The sequence below is a fragment of the Podarcis bocagei genome (assembly GCF_964188305.1).
Source record: "Podarcis bocagei genome assembly, chromosome: 4".
NCBI lineage: Eukaryota > Metazoa > Chordata > Lepidosauria > Squamata > Lacertidae > Podarcis > Podarcis bocagei.
The window spans coordinates 8,213,965-8,230,047 of record NC_138128.1 but is presented as its reverse complement, the minus strand read 5'-3'; the positions used below and the strand labels follow the sequence as shown (position 1 = coordinate 8,230,047).

Genomic DNA, 16,083 nt, shown 5'->3' with positions numbered 1-16,083 from the left:
CAAATGAACTGTGAGGTTCCAAAATTCACCTTGATATATCATTATCAGTACTTGCCGATTGAAGGGAAGCGGTGCAAGCCATCTCTGATCTTGCTCCGGGGGGCTTGTCTTTATGCTTCAATGGACAGAACTATGATCCCCAGGAGAAAAGGCTATTTTCAGTAAAATGGTATGGGAATTTCCCACTTATGTTTTCAGTCAACATAAAAGTTTAGGAACAGTGATACAGACTCCTCCCTTTTAAAAATAAAAAAGAGGGGCACATTTCTCTGATCTTTCCTCACTTTGAATTTCTTTCTCAGGGTTATTGAGAGTGGCTGGGGAAACCCAGCCAGATGGGTGGGGTATAAATAAATAAATAAATATCATCATATCATCGCTATGTTACACAGCTCTCAGGCACCCAATAAACATGTGGAAGAAACACATCTGCTACACTAGCATTCTACATTTTCAGGTGCACAAGCAAGAAGTCTCGGGTGGAAAGTGGGGCTCAGAGAGAACAGTGCATGACCTAAAACACACTAAGGAGGCCTGTAGTGGTGCAAGAGCTTGCAACGCCCACCCCGAAACTTGGGGAGCTTTCTGAGGGGAACAAGAAAATGAATTCCATCTTTAACAGCAAGGATGGACAGAAGGTCTTGATGCTCCCTCAGAAACGACTTGGGTTTTGGAAGGGGTGGGGACTGTGATGTCCAGAGCAATTGCAATTGGCTTCACCAGGATCTGTAAGAAACAGCAAGCAACCCATCTATTGAGGATTGACACCAATGCACTGCAAATGCTCAGGAGATATGGCATGGCTCCCTTCTCAACCCCTCCACCCCGGTGAAAGTTTTATTTTGGGAATAATTTGTTACAGGGTGCCCTCTGATAAACACCTCCTGCCAGGCCTACCTGGGGTGGCACCCTTTTGATTTGTCACCAAGCTGCCATTTTAATTTTTCATGATGCTCTTGATTTAGAATTACTCCAGGCCATTCCAAGGATTTTACATGGTGGTCACCAGTATAGAACACAAAGGGGGAGCATTAAGAGGGTCCCTGGGAACGTTAAGGGTGACAGGCCATGCCAGGGCCCTGGGGCCCATGCCAGCTGCCCAAGGATGCTGCATGGGAACACTGAATTAGCTCACTTGCTTGGCTCATCTGGGCTGTGCTAAAACCGAGCAGACAGCAAATTCAATCTTGCTTCACTTACATGCGTTGCAACCCATGCAATGTAGGTTAACGTGGGGTTGGCATGTTGAGAGTTCTGCCTCAAAGCACTGAAAATGGGCAATAAGGAACAGGTATAATAGGAGTTTAGGAAACAAGGCTGCAGAAATTAATCCAACTGCAGAATTTCCATTTGTGGGTGAACATGCCACAAATGGAAAACGGCCGATGGAGAATGCAAGATGCCCATGACTTCGTAAGTAGCATTTGACAAAGCAGGAATTGTACTCTTTGTTTTGTGGCTGCTTACAGCAGCTTCCTCTTCACTGGTTCAATAAAACTTCTTCCACAGGTGCTCAGGCAGGCACTGCAACTGCCCTGACTAGTCTATCTTCCTACAAATCTCCTCTCAAAGAAATACCTTTCTCCATTGAAGCCAACTGCTTAACACAGCCTTCCTTAGCCTGGAGTGCTCCAGATATTTAGGACTACAGGTAACTCACAATCTTACATTATTTTACTTGTGTTCACAGCTTTGTGTGGGTGGGGGAAATTAAAATTAAAATGGAGAGCGGAGGAAACCCATTCTTCATTTTATTTATTCCCTGCCCACCATTACGGGCTTACCAGGCAGCCCAGAGCCCTCACCAGCAAAGGGAGGCTCCAGACTTTGGGGAGGTGGTGCAACGTCTCTGGCATGGTTCTAGATGCTTCCTCCCCAAAGCTGGGCAAGCACTTACTAGGCTTTGAGAAGGAGGTAGGAGGACTCTAGGATCCTGCCAAAACCCTCGCAACAAAGCGGCCACGGAAGGGCTCTGGAACACTGCCAGAGCCCTTTCCGCCTATTTCCTGAAGTTGGGCAAGAGGTCCTCCACCATGCAGGGAGCCTGGTTCCGGAAATTCCTGGCAGTACGCATTTATATACATGGACCCCCAGAACCTAAACCCTGCGTAAGATATGAGATACGTGCACTGCTATCAGGAGCAGATGGGAGCTGCAGTTCATAACCTCTACAAGGCAACAAGTTGGAGAAAGCTGGGTTAACACCATAACTCCTATCCTAACAAAAATAAAGCCCAAGCACATTTAATCAAATTTGCTCCCCACTGTTCCCTTTCAGACCTTGTTTGTCTCCCTTTCCTTTGACGCCTCCAACTTAAAACTTTTGATCGACCACATCATGATAGGGAAGGGCTCCTAGCTTACTGTGCTTTATTGAGAATGAGCAGCATGGTGCCCTGCTGCCACTGAGAGAAACAAGGCAGGAAGAAACAATTTACCTTGGGTTCTTGCGATGTCTGGACAGGCACCCTGCTTATTTTGCTCCTTCGTTGTTCGCTTGTAAATCCTGTTAAGGGAGCAACAAATTTTTGCCTAATTCTGGAGGGGCATGACTTAGTCCTTAAGAGTTGTGGTATTGTGCTCTCTAATGCTAAGTCTAAGTGCTGCTTACAACCAAAACCAGAAGTCACACACACATATTCTGGGTGTCAAAGAGACTGAGAGGCGATATGATAGCCATCTTCAAATATCTAAAAGGCTGTCACATGGAAGATGGAGCAAGCTTGTTTTCTCCTGCTCCAGAAGGTAGGACGCAAACCAATGGCTTCAAGTTACAAGAAAGGAGATTCTGACTAAACTTCAGGAAGAACTCTCTGAGTGAGAGCTGTCTGAGAGTGGAACAGACTCTCATGAGAGGTGGTGGACTCTCCTTCCTTGGGAGGATTTTAAGGAGAGGTTGGATGGCCATTTGTCACATATGAACAAGTTGGCATGCCTACACTGCAGGGGGGATTGGACTAGATGACCCTTGGAGTCCCTTCCAACTCTACAATTCAACGATTCCAACCCATTATTCTTAAACCTTTCATATCTTCCGTCACTTAACGAAAGTATAACAAGAGGGTGCCCTTTTATGCAACTTCTCAGCAGATGCCCAACTGGCCTTCGACAAAAGCACTCCAAAAAGCAGCCTGCTCCAGATCTAAACAGACTTAGGACCCATCTCCTAACATCTAAGTCCTTTCCCCTAGATCCCCATTTCAAAAGGGAATGATGATATGGGAATCCCAAAGCAATGCTCTGTCCTCGTGTTCATTTAATGCAGTTCAGTTACTCTGCCAACTGTGCTGTTGTTTTCCCAGTAAAAGCAGATATTCTCCCATCCTTTCAAAGAATGTTTATGGGCAAAACAAGGATCTAGGAGTATTGTTGTGTTCTGGTGACTGCAGATATGAAACCTCAAGCTGCTTGTTTTATCTGCACTGATGTAAAAACATCTAGGCACTTCTCATACATTACCTTAAGTGACCCTGGCAACTGTTAGGTTAGTTATCACACCGCAAATTGCAGATATACAATCAAGAGGACGGCACAAATTAAGGGAGGATGGGCCTATCTCTGGCTATTAGTTATCATTGCTATATGAAACCTGCATCTGAACACTCAAGGCTGTCAAACTTGTAGGCACTGGAATAATCCAGTTGGCCAGGGTGAGAACAAAATGCTGGATTTGAAGATCGTTCACTCATTTGGGGTTGAGGGGAGGCTAATACTGGCCTGTGTAAGTTTTGAATCTGGGACTTCCTGGCTCACACTTCTACTCTCAATGCTTCACAACTTCTCAAGGTAGCTAAAGTTAATATTCCAGATTAACAAAAATTACAAGGGAGCGCTCTTGTGCCTCTTGCTTGTGGCAGTATCATCGTTTCCTGAAATGCCTTCTCCAACAAGGGATTTGGGAAGATAAAAGAAACCTGGAAAGGCAGGATTCTCTCCAGATGACGAAGTGGGGAAAGGGAAAGAGGAAGCATTTTACACCTCCACCCTGTCATTAGTCCCTTCCTTGCACTGCTCCTGAAGGCAGAACTTTGTTCCTTCTTCTCTGTGACAGGAAGTGAACATGGAACAGAGTGCAACAGGCACCATTTCTGAGGGAAGTTAATTGAGGGAGGACCTTTCTGGGTGAAAGGGAAAGTCTTGAGAATATAAACTGCTCTTCTGAACTTCTTACGGGTGTTTCAGGACTTCTGTATAGGGAATTCTGCAGGCATCACTGCATGCAATGAGCACTTGTGTACTTCACCAGTATACAGACTGACCAATTCAGGCTTTTTGCTGCATTCAGATTCAATAAAAAACAAAACTTGACCATTTAACACACACACACCCCACTATGTGCCGGGGTACATACAATTCTCTACACAGAAGCTACTGTCCATTACAAATCTTTATCTCGGATGAATTACAGGTAGCGTGGTTAAAATGAACAAACTTGTATCCTTGGATTCAGAAGACCTGGGCTGAAAACCCAGCTTGGCCACAAACTCACCAAATGGCCTTGGGGAAGTCACACTCTCAGCCTCAGCTCCTAAACTGCGTAATGAAAACAATAATATTTAGTATTTATGTAGCACCTTTCCACATTTTATCTCAGTATTTTTCAAAAATAGCAACAATGTAAGGTAGGTTAGCATTATCCACAAATGTCTGAGGCTTGACAAAGGCCTCCCCTGCAAGCGACTATGTATTACATTCATATTCTGCCTTTCGTCCATCATGGAATAGGGTAGATGAGGGACTTCCAGGTGGCCCTCCATCCAAGCACTGATACAGACAGACCTGCCTTCAGAAAGGCATCCTGTGCCTTTAAGATTGTGCAGAGTGAGATTTGAACCAGGACCTTCATGGGTCACGGCTTAATCCTGTAACCACTTGCAAATGCCACAGTGAAAGAAGATAAGCACAGGGGACATGTAACATGCTAGACAACAAGGGGAAACCGCTTTGGATAGAGGAGAAACTGCTTCCCAGAGGACAAGGCCAGCAGCTGCCCCACAGTATAGCCCCAGAAGTACAATGGAGGCATCAAACTAGGAAACCCCTCAGTTTGACTTGTGATTCTCACATTTGCCCAGTGATAGGGTGGGGAAACATGGTGGTAGTTCCTCTGCATTTTGACACTTCCTGCTCCTGGGCAGAGCTGGCTCCTATTTTTTTTATTTTTTATTTTTTTATTCTAGAGCTTAGGAATTTGAAATATTTTCCTAGCCCTACTTTTGAGGGACACACCCTTGTGTTCTCCAATTATAAAGAAGAAGAGCCACAGTATTCCTCCATTACAGAAGGTCCCACACTCAACTATGCAGAAAAGTGAAGCAAGTCTTCCAATGTGAACTGAGCACCCTTATTCCCTGACTCCCCTCACCCTTTCACTTAACACAAACACACTCCCAGACAAAATAGCAGAGAATTCCACCCACCACCATTGCCAGAAGCAACCCAATGAAACGCTGTTTAGCACGAAATGCGAACGTGGACTGTTAAGATACAAGCCTTCCACCCTCCCCTGTAGGGCAAACTACATAAAACCAGGAAATGTGCAATCGAGGTTCAAGATGTCCTCCCTCTCCCACACTTTCAGAGACAGTTGGTGTTACTCCGCACAGTAAGATCCCCTTTAATCACCATCCAAACCCACCATGACAGCAAGCCGCCTTCCTAAAAGGAAAATGCGCAAACAAGTGGCAGCCTTTCAGGGACTGAACAAACAGATTAATATGGGTTGTTGTTGTTTTCAAAATAAAAACCCAACAACTCAACACAACAAAATCTGAAAGTTTAGATGTGCACAAGTAAAATTGGGTTGCTTAAGAAATCGCTGAGTAATTTTTAACGTCTGTTCTGGGCGGTAAGAGGACTAACATATGTTTGGGGGAAACCAATGTGCGCGGGCGTGGGGAGGGGGGAACACACGCAAAAACTAACAGAGGGCACAAGACAAAGGAGATGCAAAGGTTTATTTACCCTCCGCATTTATTTTATTTTGTACAAAGGGCCGGAAGGCAAGCATGAAGAGCCATCCATTGGGGAAAGGGCAGCAGCCGGCGAATAAGGGCGGGCCAGGCAATATTTCAGAGAAGGGGGTGCCTTAAATACAAAGCACCAAGATCCCCCACCACCCCAAGCCCTTTTCCCCCTCTCTTCTGCTCTGCAAAGCCCCAAACCCAGCCGCAACCGGAAAGCGAGGGATAAAGGGAATTTGGGTCGGGGGTTGGAGAGAGAAAGGACCCGGACGCACCTCGGCCGGTGGCACATGGGCGCAAAAAAAGAGAACCCCAAACCTCGAGACCTTCCTCCTCCGGGGGTGGAGGGTGGCGTTTCTTCCCCTCCGAGGTTCCCCCGCGCGTCGCGCCGGCCAGGATGGCAAGCAGGAAGCCAGGCCCCGGCCCGCCTGCTCCAAGGACACGTGTCCTAGCCGGGCGGCCCCGCAGGGGAGGGAGGGAGCCGCGGCCCACGCGGTGGCGACTGCCGGGCGCCCTGCGCGCTGGCCGCAAGAGCGCCCGCGGCGGGCGGCGAGAGAAAGCCAGGCGGGCGTAGCGCGGCCGGGCCCCGTCCCCACACCGCCGCCGCTTCCGACCGTACCCGAGTTGCGCCGCAAGCACGTGGGGCTGGCCCGGTTCTCGGAGGCGGACGCCAAGCACCGGCGCGGTAGCAGCCACAGCCAGCGAGGGAGGAGGTGGAGGGAGCGGAGGAGGTGGAGCCGCAGCAGGGCCAGCCCTGACGGCGGCCTAGGGCAGGACGAAGTGAGCAAGGAAGGAAGAGGCGAACACGTGGGCCCAGCGGGATGCAGGCACCGGGCGGGCTTCGGGCCTACAAGCGGGGTGGGAAAGGCCGATCCGGCGCCGCAGGGTCCCTGCGCGCGGCGAGTGCTCCGCAGATGTGGGCGCGCAGCTGCAGAGCAGCCATCGCCCGGATTCCGCCCCGTTCCCACGTGCGCAGAGGCCACGGAAGGGGAGACCCTACCGGGTGCGGCTGCTTGGAATTTTAGAGGAGGGTGCACCCACGCCCCAATACCACTACAGAACGGGGCGATCCTAAGCTTCCCGGTTTCGCCTAAAAGCAGGCAGCTGCTGCGCCGATGAGCCCCGTTAAGGCGTGCACCCACCCACAGCACCCCTAATATGTTTGGATGCAAGAGTGAAGATCTACATTTCCCAGCGTGTTCCATAAATTCAGACCCCGCAGGCCCTATGCACTTACGGCAGGACCATTCCGAACTGAACGGGGTGTTTACCTATGCCAAATGAACCAAAACACTGCATACGAAGCACAACAGTACTTAGATACCACAGGTTATGCGGGGTCGAGAGCCCTGCAGGTTTCAAACGCGGGGTGGGGTGAGAGGAGTGCCACATTTTATGAGGTCGTATACTGGGACTGGAAACTCCGGAGGCGGTCGGGGAGGGGGGTCGCAGTTATCGGCAGATCTGAGCCCGTTTCAAAGCATATGGAGCGGGGTACAGGATTCAGGAATCTAAATACACCACATTGTAAACCTCTACAGAGGAACGCAGGCAGGCCTTGTAAGTAAATTACTGAGCTCAATGGGTTTTACTTCCAAGGAAATGTATATACAATCAGCAGGCACATCACAGCCTTATATGGGGCAGGCGCATTTCAGAGGAGTGGCTGTTTTGTTGCATAATATCAGCCTTCTCCAACATGGGCAAACATCACTGTAGTCCAAAACATCCAGGAGGTGACTGGTCCTCTCGATAAAGGTATTCTGTCTGGGGACATTCAGTCCTATATATGCACAATAGGAGACTGGGATGTCACAAGCATGTACCAAAACAATTGATTCCTGCCTATATGTACTAAGGAGAACAAAAGCTTATGTGCCAGAAGATCTTCAGATGTCCACTCAAGGTTATGCAGCTTTCACCTCCCTTTTATTCAGGTTCATTAATGAAGTTATTTTAATCCATGTTACTTTACAGAGTTCAGAAGAGAGCTAGATTATGGATTAAACTACCAAAAGGGCACAGTGATAAATACAAGGACACCCCGTAGCTACCTTGAACTCTATAAGGAAAAGTGGAGTAGAAACGTTTTAATAAGTGATACCAACAAAACTATTGTGGAAAGAAAGAGAGGAGGGTGTTAAAAGATTTGTCAGGGACAAAGTTACAATTCAGTGGAAAGCAGGATCGGACCCTCCAGATGCAGTCTAAATGGCTCAGATGTAAAGGAACTCAAAGAGAAATAATCATAAGGAAATGAAATAATCTATAAGAACCTTATAAAGGTCCAGTCTTGTATTTTAATAGTCCAAATAGGATGGGGGCTAGTTGAAGATATTAAATTTCAGGCCTCAGAAGAGCATAATCTCATAAAATACAAGCTGCCAGTACATTTTGGGACAGACCTCGTTTGTCTCATGGCTACTGGCCAAGAAGGGAACCTGGTTTAAGACCTCAAGCTATTTAAACTCAAGTCGCATAAAATTAAAGCTCAGTCTCCATCAAATGCTATGAATATCATAAATATGGCATATAGGGGTAGCTGGAGGCCTTAGAAGCTCCACATTTCCTTCTAAATTGTGGAAATGGTGCCCTAAATACTGTGTGTGCTAGATACTGGGCTCTATAGATAAGCAGGGAGGGGACTTTAACAAGGTCTAACTGTACAGAAATGAGTTGGTTGATAGTTTCAGCAGCAAGTAGAATTATATGAGATAGCAGCTGGTCTCAACTTTAGACATTGTAGTACTGAGCTAGCATGCAAAAGTTGTCATGCAACTAAGCTCTAGAAGGCCCCTTTGGTTTCAGGTATCCTTTCAGAAAATGTGATTTCATGTCTTAAACAGTGCACAATTCATGGGAAGAAGGGATCTGTTGACCCCATACTTTGTGGGAGAGAATTGATTGTGGAGCTGGAAATTCTGTTTCTTCAGTAATTTTGATTAACACTTTCAGAGTGCAAAATTATTTAGAAGTCATGTTTAATTCATGGCACACTGGCTTCAGACTTTGTTCACACTGTACTTATCTAGAGTTAACTGTACGTATAGCAGAAACCCTGAAGAAGCTTGCATAGAAAGGCCTTGGGCTCCATAAATATTATAAAGATTGAGCAGCAGAGGGGTCTGTTTATTATAGTGTTTGCCCATTGGAAGGACACTGTTTTGAGTTCCTACTGATAGTTATGCAAGACTGGCTATGCTTCTAGAGCACAGGCCTCTCTTCCGGGCTCATATGCAGTTTGAGAGAGGCCTAGTACCTGTACTAAGGCCCTATAACAGCAGCACATATAAAGGCTCAAGTTTTAGGGTCAAAATCCTCCTCAGTACCTAGATAGATAAGGAAAGGCTCCTCTAAGTTTCAGGGCGTTCTCCGAAAGGAGGCTGGCTATGAGGGTGGACCTTTGTCCCCCACTACTGGCCTGTGCCAAGGGCATATTTGCTTGGAAAGCTCTCGTTCTTAAAACACAGCTTGAGTAAGATGCAGGGCAAAAAAGAAATTTACTGCTTATTAAAATACAGGCACCACAGGCATGACCTACAGGAGGCTTGGCTGCCTTGTGGAGTCTGCATTTGGGGTGGGGAGCGAGAGAAAGGGCTCGAATTCAGGACCGAAAAACCTCACATCTGTTCCAGGTGCGGAGACGTTTTAAAAACAAGATACTGGCGTTATGTGAAAGAAAGGTTTGTTTGTTGGAGCAGACAGAGCCTCAGAATGAGAGGCGTAGCTACGAGGGGGCTAGCCAGGCTTTTTTGGCCCGGGTGAAGCCCCCCGAGGGGAGCTATTGAGGTACACACAGCCTGCGTAGAGATACCAAACTGGGTCTTTGGCCCGGGTGAAATGGAAGCCCAGTTTCGCCCCTGCTCGGAAACACCCTTTCCGTAACCTTGCGCTTCGCAGGCACGCGAGGAAGCCGAGAGAGAAGCGCCGTCTGCACGCGCCCAGGAGCACCCTGTGCAGGCCGAAGGAAGCGGGAGCACAAAGGCCGGCTCCACGCTCCCAGAGAAAGCCTAGTCAGCGGGAGGAGGAGGGGGAGGAGGAACCGGGGAGAGGCCGGGTCTCTCTCCTCTCTCCTGGCAGCCGCCCTTCAACCGGGCGCGGGGACCACGAGGCCTAGCCCGGCCGGCGTCTCCTTCCTTCCTTCCTCCTCCCGCCCCACGTGGTGCTCAGGCGAGGCCTCCGAGGGCCAGGCAGGCGGCCGGGTAGGCGAGGGGGCAATGGCGGCCGGAGCCCAGTCAGGGCGCGACGAGAGGGTGGGGGTGAGGGGGGGGAATGCCCTCGTCGCGGGAGGGGGGCAGCAGGGGGAGGAGACCGGCGAGGCCCCGCCTCTCTCTTCCCACCCCCCCCCACCGCGCCAACCGCGGCCTACTCTGGCTTTCTCTCGTGCGCCCCCCCCCCGCCGCACCTTCCCCCCTCCCCCCACCGCGGTTACCTTCAGTCTCCTTCAGTCCGGGGAGCGGGGCCCGACGCAGCCGCAGCGCAGCCCAGCACGACCATTTCCGGAGCCGCTCTCCGAGGGGAGGGGCGGGGCAAGAGGAAGGGAGGAGGGTCGGTCACGGGGCGAGGGAGGACGGCGGCGAGGGGGCGGGGCTCGCCTGAAGCCTCTCAGGGGGAAGGGAGGGAGGTGGGGCGAATTGGGAGGGGTGGATTGAGCTGCCGCCCCGCCTTCGTCACGTGGATCGCGCCATGCTCTGGTATTGGGGGACGAAGGGGAGAGAAAGAAAAGAGGCGGTCAGGTGACCCCCGCGCGGTCGGCGCGGCCTTTTGGGCACGTGACCTCCACGCGAGGTAGGGAGGCGGGCGGGCTGGCCGGCCGGCGCGCGCACCTGCGTCACGTGGCGGGGAGAGGAGCTTCCGTTTCCCCTTTCCTTGTCGAAAAGCGTTCTTGCCGCCGCCCGGTGCCACTCTATGGTCGTGACACGTGTGGGTGGTGGGGGAGGGGATCGGGCCCGGAGTAGTTTCCTCGTTCTTCTTAATGAATAAGCACAGGGTAATCAATATATATAAGTGTGTTTGTATATATGTACATTATAAACACACACACACACACACGCACAACAGTAATTTCGGAGAGCAATAATGTTTTTATTCTATTAATGCTTAGTTGTTTTTAATAATTTTTTTCTCCATGTACGCCGCCTCGAGACCTGATGGGGGAAAGCTGTGATATAAATAAATGCACAATAATTATACTAAACATCCCAGTGTTCCAATAGGACTGGCCCTACCAGCATACGTAGTAACAGGAGCTGCTGGTGGCTTCAGGCTTCCAAGGGCGGCGTCAGCTCATTCTTCTCTTCCACCTGGTTCAGAATGCGATGCTCCCAGCCAATGATTGACTGACATTCTGTCGGTGGTCCTTGTTGTTCCCTTACAGCCTCCACCCCGCCTCTGGATTTCCTCATGGCACCTTTGTATCGAGTTTAACCCACAAGAGCTAAATGGAACTTCTAGGTTCAGAAGCACTCCGATCCCAGATTGCAGGTCTTGGATGATAAAAACATATAGAGGGTGCCTCTGAAGTGTGTCTGAAAACTTCAGTTGGCAAAGAATGTGGCAGCAAGGGTGCAAGTGGGTGCTTGGGCACGGGAGCTCATTATACCTATCTTACAGCAGCTGCACTCATTGGTTGGCAGTTTGTAAATTCATGCTGGTCATTACTTCTAAAGTTCTAAATGACTTGAGTGCATGCTGACTGAGCAGCCATCTCCTTCTGTTGCCAACTGTTCACTCTTAACACCTTCCCTCCAAATATTCTTTCTTTCTAAATCGGTTTGTTCCTCTCCCTCCTCTCCCTGGCCCTATTCCAAAACACATAATCTCAAGGGATATTTTCTCACTTTTCCCTCAACTCACCTCTATGACTTGGGCTCACAAGGACTAAGCTCCAACTAACAATAAACTGCATGGTGATTTAAAAGTGAGTAAATTATGTACTTATTGACTGACCCTAGACAACAAGATTGCATGAAGATACTCTGTGCAAATATGCTGGTTTAAAAATAATGATTGAGTGTTTCCTATGAAAGATCTACCTACCTGTCAAAATGGCGAAATGAAGCAGACAGTAATGAAAAACATCAACTGACAGTGCCCTGCAGATATTATGCTGGCCTTTGCTTGCAGATGTTGAAAAGTGCCCTCTTGGACGTAAGTTTGTACGCAGAGGAAAGGAAAGGCCATGAACCTGCCTGAACCCAAAGCCATCAAATGTTCTTTTAGACACTTGTGGAATTTGAACAAGCTAGAGTCAGAAAGGACACTTTTTAAATAACATAGTACATCCAGAGAGCCAGTGTGGTGTAGTGGTTAAGAGCAGTAGTCTCGTAATCTGGGGAACCGGGTTTGAGTCTCCGCTCCTCCACACGCAGCTGCTGGGTGACCTTGGGCCAGTCATACTTCTTTGAAGTCTCTCAACCCCACTCACCTCACAGAGTGTTTGTTGTGGGGGAGGAAGGGAAAGGAGAATGTTAGCCGCTTTGAGACTCCTTAAAGGGAGTGAAAGGCGGGATATCAAATCCAAACTCCTCTTCTTCTTCTTCATCCGTATCTTGAATTCTGGCTTTGATCAACAGTTGAATCCAATTGTCAAGAGATGCTTCAAAATCACACTGTTGGTTAGTCAGCAAGCAAGATAATTGCTAAATGTTGCTTATGGTGACAGATAACGATGCAGACACTCTGCAGTAGTCATCTCACCCCACCATCCTCTCGCAAAATGAGCCTGAGCATGAACGAGCTGAAGTGTTTCTTTCATATGAGATCATGCTTATTCACCATCACCCAGTGTTCAAGTCAGGAGGGACGGTTAGTCTTTTCTGTAGCACTGACTCATGTAATTCCCTTTTCTTCCCTTCAGCCACCCATACTACCTCTGCAAAAAACCTAGCCCAGAGTCAGATATGAAACCCACTCACTCCTCTGCCGTGCCTTTCTGTTCCCTTTTAATTTGTAAGGTTTGTGTTCTGTCCCCAACCACTAAAAACTCCTCCTTTCTTGTCATTCACTACATGAGGGGTGGGGAACCTTTTTTTCTAAAGAGGGACACATTTCCACAGGGGCCGGGTAGGCAGCGTCAGAAGTAGACGTGACTTTTCTTTCTGCCACCTTTGTATTTTTTTCTACCATTCCTTTCCTCCCTGTTAGCAGTGCTGCCAGAGATTGCTCTTACAAAAGATCTGAACTCGTTGCCTAAGCTGCAGTATACAGATGCTCAAGAAAACTCCTTGCCAACATCAGGACCCCTAAGAACTGAGATAAAACAGGAAACACAGGCTATGTCAGAATCTGCAGAGCATCTGGTGAACTCTTCAAACAAAAGACGAGGAAAAAGTAAGATTTCTAGCAGTTATGGATCAAGAGCCTTCATAAGGCATTGCCTGCTCCTCTTTTCACCTCCCTGGCCAGCAGACTCAAATGTAAATTTGAATAAGCTCACCACAGGGTCCCAAAAAAATGAGTGTCTACCATTTAATTGTCCCAACATTTGGTTTCTTACATGCCAAACTTCTGGCTTTTGCATTGCTCTATAGCAAGTGATTCTTAAGCCTTGGCATGATGTCCTCCCGAATTTACTTTTTTTAAAAAAAGAAATGTAGACGCCCAAGGTATATAATAGCACTGAGATAGTCAGTATCAGGATTTAAGGAAAGGAAGTAGAAAATAAATCCCCCAGCCCCACAGCCATGAGGGGAATAATAGAGGAGATTCCATCTGCTTACTTTCTAATCAGTACAATGCATATAGCTGTGTGGTTAGCAAGGATGACTTATCTTGTGACCTACAGCTATTTAAAAAAAATGCCTCAGTTGATGTATTTCTAATAGTGAAATAAAGGTACAATTTGGCTATTTAGGAGAATGGTGCAATGCATCCTTTTGCGATTTCTGAAAAGTACTTACAGCCACAATGGTGTGTGTGTGTGTGTATAATTTTATATATATACACACACATACATATACATTTACAGATAGGTAGCCGTGTTGGTCTGCCATAGTCAAAATAAAAAAAATTCCTTCCTGTAGCACCTTAAAGACCAACTAAGATACACTGAAACAGAAGTTGCCAGATCCTTCTATATAGTGAGAAGGTGGGGAGGGGTATTACTCAGAAGGGTGGTGGGAATTGGAGATTGGCAGATAGCTGAGATGAGCCTGTTGACGACTCTTAACGACTGTAATAGGTCTTACAGGAAAAGGCAAGGGGTGAGAAGGTGAGAAATGGCTTAGTCATGTATAATGAGATAAGAATCCAATGTCTCTGTTCAGACCAGGACTCTCCATTGTTTTAAGTTTGGTAATGAGTTGCAATTCAGCAGCTTCTCTTTCCAGTCTATTTCTGAAATTCCTTTGTAGTAAAACAGCTACTTTGAGATCTTGTATAGAATGTCCTGGGAGATTGAAGTGTTCTCCTACTGGTTTCTCTGTTTTGTGATTCTTGATGTCAGATTTATGTCCGTTTATTCTTTGGCGTAAGGTTTGGCCTGTTTGTCCAATATAGAGAGCTGAAGGACACTGTTGGCATTTGATGGCATACACAATGTTAGACGATGAGCAATTAAATAGTCCCGAGATGGTGTGTGAGATGTTGTTGGGGCCAGTAATGGTGTTGTCCGGGTGTATGTGGCAGCAAAGTTGGCATCTGGGTTTATTGCAGGCTCTGGTGCCAGTGTCCGTGTTAAGACTTAACACCAGAGCCTGCAATAAACCCAGATGCCAACTTTGCTGCCACATACACCACATACACAAAGGAATTTCAGAAATAGACTGGAAAGAGAAGCTGCTGAATTGCAACTCATTACCAAACTTAAAACAATGGAGAGACCTGGTCTGAACAGAGACATTGGATTCTTATCTCATTATACATGACTAAGCCATTTCTCACCTTCTCACCCCTTGCCTTTTCCTGTAAGACCTATTACAGTCGTTAAGAGTCGTCAGCAGGCTCATCTCAGCTATCTGCCAATCTCCAATTCCCACCACCCTTCTGAGTAATACCCCTCCCCACCTTCTCACTATATAGAAGGATCTGGCAACTTCTGTTTCAGTGTATCTGAAGAAGTGTGCATGCACACGAAAGCTTATACCAAGAACTAACTTAGTTGGTCTTTAAGGTGCTACAGGAAGGAATTTTTTTTATTTATACATATACATGTTTTAAATAGTATTCCCTGATCAAATGAATCTACAACATATTAAACTTGAAAGGTGCAGCGCTGGAAAAGGTGCAGGGAAGAACAACCAAAATACTCACAAACCGTGCAGCAACTTCCCCTGCAAGGAGAACTTAAAACATTTTGGGGCTATTTTGTTTAGGGAAAAAAGGCAAGGGAGGGGGAGACACAATAGAAGCGTATGGCATGGAGAAAGTAGCTTTTTCTCCCTCTTCCAAAGCTAGAATCCAGTACAGCAGAATGGTGGTGGATGCAGGACAGACAGAAGGAATTACTTATTCACATGGTGCAGTTAAACTCTAGTATTCTCAAAGATGTGGTGGTGCCCACCCATTTACATTGTCTAATCCAGACATGGCCAAACAACTGGTCCTGTTAGCTAGGGATGATGCGAGTTGTAGCCCCAAAACATCTGGAGGGCCAAGTTTGGCCAATCTGTTTAAAACTAACTCACCAAATTAGTTTTATAAATACCTTTCCGTGGTTGGAAATGTGATTCTGCCGTTCTGTATCTCTTTGATTATTCATGTTAGAAAACAAAGTGACTGAAAAATTGCATCCTTCCCTTGAACTGCTGCCTTTCTTTACTAGAGAAATGCAGCCACTTTATTGGTCTGGAAGGATCTGGCAGTATTCTGTGAATTAATACTGGGTAGTGTGGGAGCCACAGCAGAACAATTTCTGCAAGAGTCTTGCATTTTTAAAGACCTGCACTTACCACCAAGCTAGAGGGCATGCTGGCAATGTGGAGTGACCCTGTAATCAAAGCAGGGGGACAGGATATGACACAGTAAGACTTGGAATCTTCCAATGGCTAGGGGCCTTCAGCCCTCTGCCCAGTTTGTTGTAATCTATAGACCTCTGTAGCCTGTGTTCTCGAGGGAATACTTTCTTTTCAAGCATTACAGTCTTCGCCAAATAGTTTTCCAGCTGTCAAAACCACCTAAG

General features: G+C 47.4%; 1 protein-coding gene across 18 annotated transcripts in view; it reads right to left on the bottom strand.

Moving 5' to 3' along the window:
* Positions 1 to 10,550, bottom strand: part of EIF4G1 (eukaryotic translation initiation factor 4 gamma 1) — a 79,260-nt gene extending 68,710 nt beyond the window's left edge. For 8 of the 18 annotated variants that reach the window (XM_081189895.1, XM_081189899.1, XM_081189900.1 and 5 more), the window contains exon 1: positions 10,396 to 10,550. The gene's annotated coding sequence lies outside the window, so the exon portion shown is untranslated. Of the gene's footprint in view, positions 1 to 2,438; positions 2,507 to 4,489; positions 4,534 to 6,238; positions 6,406 to 6,582; positions 6,670 to 10,395 lie in introns of those variants that run through there. The other 10 variants (XM_081189909.1, XM_081189896.1, XM_081189910.1 and 7 more) reach the window with 7 other exon arrangements.
* Positions 10,551 to 16,083: the final 5,533 nt, after the last annotated feature.